Raw genomic sequence first — 6,324 nt, 5'->3', positions numbered from 1 at the left:
CACGTTCACAGTAAGGAGTTAAATCCAGGTTCATGAGCCACCTAATAGCACGCCACCCTGTAAACAGCTCTGTCACCGGAAGCATTCTTCACTATTCTGTTGCCTTTGTTTTAAAATCATTGAGTTTCTTGACTGTGTCTGGACCACTGTAATGCACCCTCCCTGTGGGGGGTCATATTCATTATATTCATTGGCATGATGTCTTAGGGTTTCTATTGCTGGAATGAGATACCACGACTAAAGCAAGTTAGGGAGGAAAGGGTTTATTGGACTTACACCTCCACATTGTAGTCCATCATTGAAGGAGTCAGGACAGGAACTCTAGCAGGACAGGAACCTGGAGGCAGGAGCTGATGCAGAGACCATGGAAGAGTGCTGCTTACTGGCTTGTTCAACCTGCTTTCTTTTAGAGCCCAGAACCACCAGCCCAAGTATGGCACTACCCACAATGGGCTGGGCCCTCCCCTATCAACCACTGATTTTAAAATGCCCTAGAGCTGGATCTTGTGGAGGCGTTTTTCTCATCTGAGGAGCCCTTCTTTCAGAGGACTCTCTAGTTTGTGTTTTTCTCATCTGAGGAGCCCTTCTTTCAGAGGACTCTCTAGTTTGTGTCAAGCTGACATGAAACTAATCAGCCCACGTGGAAAGAATAATCTTGACTGTGCTCTCCCATGGCAGGAGATCTGGGCCCATATAAACTGGAGACACTGAAAAGAGCACTGGGAAGCATCTGCTCTCGGCTGCAGGACTGCAGATGCGATGTGAGCAGATCCTCAGGCTGCTGCCACTCGTGCCATGTTGGGCTCTAACCTGGAACTTGGAGCCAAATAAACTTTCTCCATTAAGATAATTTCACAGTGACAGGAGCAAAGACAGAAAGAGAAGATACACACACACACACACACGGGGGGGGGGACAAGGAAGAGCAGGAGTAACTAAAACAGGGACCCACTAAAAATGCGACATTTACCCTTCAAAGCATCATTCTCCATGAGAAACATATGAGGTCTCTGCTCACTGCCCCAACCTTCCTAATTCACAAAGTCTTCACCTACAGAGTGGTGCTCTCCCTACTGACTCCCCTCTGCCCACTTGTTCTTTTGCCTCATTCCTGCATCATACAAGTTCCTCAGGGTTCTCTGTCACTTTGTTCTCTAGGGATGGGGGGGGGGGCTGTTTCACCTCTTGAGTATCCCAACCTTCATGGTCATCTCTACCCATCACCCACTCATCAGGATGAGGCCCTAAAAACCAGCTGATGAACTGGTCCTTTCAGGAAATATACCCCTTTAAATAAGTTAGAGTGGATAACTCTTCATTTTGGATCCCATGAAACTATCCAAAGTACACATAAACTAAGAGGGTTCCTCCTTCTCCAATCCTTAATCCTCCAGGGAAAAGACAAGAGCCCTGATGGACTTGTGTAAGTCCCTGCCTGTTCCCTCGATGCCCAGGAACTCTCCTCTGATGGAGGGAGGCTGGGCAGTGGGGAGAAAAGAGGAAGAAATGAGAGAGGAGATATGTTATACATTAACAGTCACTGGCCACATACACTGGCCACATGACGCTCCAAGACTAATCCAAGAGGCCTTGGTCCCCGCTGCCCAAATCCATAGGTCCCAACACACACCTCTGCTTTGAAGGCATGGGAAGCAAGAAGCCATAATCATCTAAAAGATATTTTCCCAAAGTACACATGAAACTTCTCTCCCTTCATGGCACTTTCTAGGATGAGGACTCTTGCAATTATTTTCCATTTGGAAAATTCTGAATGAATTAAAAGGGGGCTCCGCTTTGTTTCCCTGCAATTTCCACCTGACTTCCCTCTGTGCTGTCCTGGATATTTACATAGAGTTGCCCAAGTTAGAGACATTTTCAGACATTGATTAATCTATAATTCTTTGAAGTAGGGAAACATTATTATCTCCACTTTACAGATGTGGAAACTAAGACCCAGAGGTTAATGACTTGCCCAGAGGTCAAACGGCCAGTCAATTGCAAGTGTGGGTTTTAAAAGAAGCTCCCCTATCTGCTCTAAGGCTTAATTCAAGTTTGTTCTCAGCTCATCTGCCCCGCTCACATCAGAGCTGCCTCCTACAAGCTGCCACCCTTTAAATTCTGCCTTAAGGCCCTTAATATGCTTCTTGAAAGACCAAGACTTTCCTTGCCTGCTGTCAGCATCCTCACTTCCTATTCTTACCTGTAAATAGGAAATGTTGATTCCTTCCTGGGGTATTTTCTTGATGATTTTGCATCCCTAAATAGAACTATTATGTTTACAATATAATTTAATATTTTTATATAATCAACAAAAGTGCTATAATTCTGTCTAAATCTAAATTTTTGTTGATATGTAACTGTAGCCCACAAATAATTTACTGGTGATCTATCTATGCCAGACCAGGAATATAAAGATGAATCAAGTATTTTCACACTCTGCCCTTACTTTCATAGAATAAAAAGGGGAAAAAATATAGAAATTAGCAGTCACTGAGGCATATACCTGTAATTCTAGCACTTGGAAGGTAGAGGCATGAGGGTCAGGAGTTCAAGGTCAGCTACAAAGCAAGTTCAAGGCCAGCCTAGGCAATCTGAGACCCTGCCTAGAAAATTTTTAAAAAGAAAACGTGAAAGTTGATCATTCAAGTATGACATCCAACATGACAAACATGCAACCTCTGTGTCAAGTTTACAGGGACAGTGAAGGATTAACACTAGGAGTAAAAGAAGCCTCCCCAAAGGAGTGAGTGACATCAAGTATAGATTCATGGATAAAGAGTTAATTGTGGACCCTAGAAGAAACACAATCCCTGGAAAGAACATCACAGAGGCAGGAGAGAGCTTGCAAGTCACTCAGTAGGCTGCAGTGATGTCACCATCTCAGAATCTTTGAAATGGCCAGCTGGCAAATTCATGGCACCCAGCCTATGCTTTCACAGCCAAGGTCTGTCGCTACCTAGGATGGGGCTGACTGTCCCAGTAGAAGAAGTGCAATGGTCCAATGTAAAGCCCTAACCCATTCGCCAGACCCACTTGCTAAAATCTCTGGCTGGCACATGGCTAAAGAGGACATCTTTTTTTGTTGGTCATGCAAAGGACCCATGAAGACAAACAGCTCCTGGAAAAGAGGCACCACAAATGTTAGCTGAGGAATATGAATGCTGTGGTGGTCTGAAGGAGAATGCCTTCCCATAAGCTCACCTCTTTGAATACTTGATCCCCAGTTAGTGGAACTGTTTGGGAAGGATTAGGGGGTGTGGCCTTGTTGGAAGAGGTGAGTCTTTGAGATTTCTAAAGTCCATACCAGGCCCAATATCTCTCTTTCGCTGCCTGGCTGCCTATGGATTAGGATATGAGCTCTCAGCACCATGTTTGTCTGCTGTGGTGATAGTGGACTAACTCTGAAGCTGTAGGCAAGCCCCAAATCAAGGTTTTTTTTTTTTTTTAAGTTGCCATGATCATGGTGTCTCTTCATAGCAATAGAACAGTAACTAAGATAGATGGTATCCTACAGATGACAGCAAGCTGAGAGAATTTTAATTAGAGAGCTAAACTTTATATGGGAAAGGTTGCACTGTGAGCCTAGAGTCCAGAGCCATATCCCATAGGGAAGGGTGGTTTACTGTGTGTGATACAGGTTCACATCTCTAATCCCAGCATTGGGGATACTGAGGGACAAGGATTGCTGAGAGTCAAAAGCCAGCCTGGATTATATAGTGAGCTTGAGGCTAGCCTCAGGTCAAAGCAAAAGCCATATTGGGGATGGCAGGAGACAGAGTTGAGAGCCTTAAGAAATAGTTCTCAGTGACAGGTCGAACATGGAAAGAGATGATAGAGCAGAGTTAAGGATAACTTTCATTTCTGGCTCAAGTATGTAACTATCCCTGAGAAATCCAGATAAAATACAGGAAGAGAAAGAGATATAGGATTGAATGTAAATTCAAGAACCAGTCTTCTAAGGAGTATATTTTAGGTGCTTATAGAATACCAAGGTAACTAAAGAAACCATTCTAGATGTCTGGAGAGAAATCAGGTGTGGGGAGCTGACAGAAGGCAGCTGTCATCCTTGCAGCCATCTTGAGCCATATACTCTGACAAGAGACTTGTTTACAATAGCCTACAACAGCTGAGCACACTCTGACAACATCTTGTTTTAGATACCCAGCATTTTCCCTTGGGTGTGTGAGACTTAAAGGTGTGATTTAGAGATAAGACTTAAAGTCGTGACTTAAAGGCATGGCTTATAAGTGAGACATATAAAAGGAGAGAGACAGAAGAAATTATTAGACACTTGAGACAGGCAACTAGGAATTAGACACTTGTACTTGGAAGAGTACTTGAGACTTGAGATTTGGAGCAGGTAACTTGGAACTGGGAAAGAGACTAGCAACTTAGGAACTGGAATTAGGACTTGTAACTTATTACAGCTGGAACTAGGATTAGGACTTGAGACTTGGTGCTAGGAACTAGGGACTGGAACTAGGTAACTTGGAGAGAAGAAGAGAGACTGAAGAATAGACGGGATTGAATCACACTCTGTCTGGTCTCCATTCTTCACATGCATCCTCACTCTCTCTCTTGCTGAACCCTGACCCATGGATGGACCGGAGCAGCTTGGGGCAGTTCGGGCTCTAACAATTTAGCCCCCAAGGCTTTTGGCAGTGCAGGTTCCAACATTGACAGAGCAGTCCGCAACATTTTGGCCCCCAAACGTGAGGCAGTGCACTTCTCAAGAATCAGGTTTAAAGTTAGTATCAGAGAAGTCATCACTGGGGCAGAAGAAAGCAAGAGTCTGAGTAGACACACACACACATGCACACACGTGCACAGACACACACATATACAAGCACATACACATACACATGCACACACTCACAGACACACACAGTCACACACATATACAAGCACATACACACAGACATACACACACACATGTTTGGAAAGCTTTAAAACTTTTTAAAGGGCCAAGAAGAAAGTGTTTATGGAATGTCAAAATAATGTGATCTGAGGAATAAGAGCCCAGAGCAGAAGCCAAAAATGAAAGGAACTGAGAGGAAGAGAGTAGAAGCTAAGAAAAAGCTCTGAGAAGGCAAGAACAATCAACAGTCCCCACACTGAGAAGTACATGTCCAGTGGTATAGTCGGCAGAACCCAAAGTGTGGTGAAAAAAGGAACAAGGAAGAAGGCTCCAATCTTGAGGGACTTTCTTTGGGGCACTGAGTAGCATGGTCTCCAAGAAACTACAGTGTCCTTGTCATTGCATTAAATAGGTCAGCATGAATAGGCTTGTGGCAAAGTCCTGTCCATGTGGAATCCTTGGGCACCTTGTATCTATGTACACCATAACTATTCGTCCACAGCTTGGCCTCTGGACCCAGCAGTACAGTCACAGGAAATGCTCTGTGTGCCTTAAGGCCAGACACACTTGATACCGTGTAAGTGGCTGGGACTCTCAGACCTCTCAGTTTTGCCAGAGGAACTTTGTGGGAAGTCTTCTCTGTTAATTCACTGTGGCTCTTTTATGATAGTCTGGGGTTTGTTTGTTTGTTTGTTTGTTTGTCTGTTTGTTTGTTTTTAAAGAAACTCCTTCTAAGAAAGGGAAGGTAATGAAGTGCAGGAGTTAAATTTCATTCTCTGGAGGAAGGATGAGTTTGGTCCTGGATCTACAAAAGCTGAGACTAACGCTGATGCAAGCAACGCCTGGTATGATGGTTTGAATGAGAAACATCCCCCATAGTCTCTGGCATTTGAGCACTTGGTCATCAGTTGGTGGCACTGTTTGAGGAGGTTTAGGGGGTACAGCGTTGCTGGAGAATGTGTCACCAGGGACAGGGTTTGGGAGCTTAAGTCCTACTTGCAGTTCACTTTCTCTGCTTTGTGCTTACATGTGAGCTTTCTGCTTCCTGATCCTGACACCCTGCTTGTCACCTACCACCGTTATGGACTTCTAGCCTCTGGAACCATAGGCCTAAATAAACTCTTGTGTAAGTTGTCTTGCTCGGGGTGTTTATCACAGCAGCAGAGAAGTAACTAATACACCAGATAAGCTACTATCACCAACCTCATTGTAACAAAACTTATCAGCCAAGGGTTAGGGGGGGTGACCCAGTAGACAAAATGCTTAAACCTCAGTACCAGCCACAAAGCCCAGATTTTTTAAAAGTTAACGGTGGTGGTTTATACTTATAATCTTGATGCTAAAGAGGCAGAGACAGGCAAATTCCTGGGGCTCACAGGCAAATGAACAACATAAGAACAGTTAGTAAAACACCATTCCGTCAAAGATGAAAGTGTTTCTTAGTTCTAATGAAGGAACCTAAGGCA

The sequence above is a fragment of the Arvicanthis niloticus genome, chromosome 11 (assembly GCF_011762505.2).
Source record: "Arvicanthis niloticus isolate mArvNil1 chromosome 11, mArvNil1.pat.X, whole genome shotgun sequence".
NCBI lineage: Eukaryota > Metazoa > Chordata > Mammalia > Rodentia > Muridae > Arvicanthis > Arvicanthis niloticus.
This window is presented reverse-complemented; position numbering follows the sequence as displayed.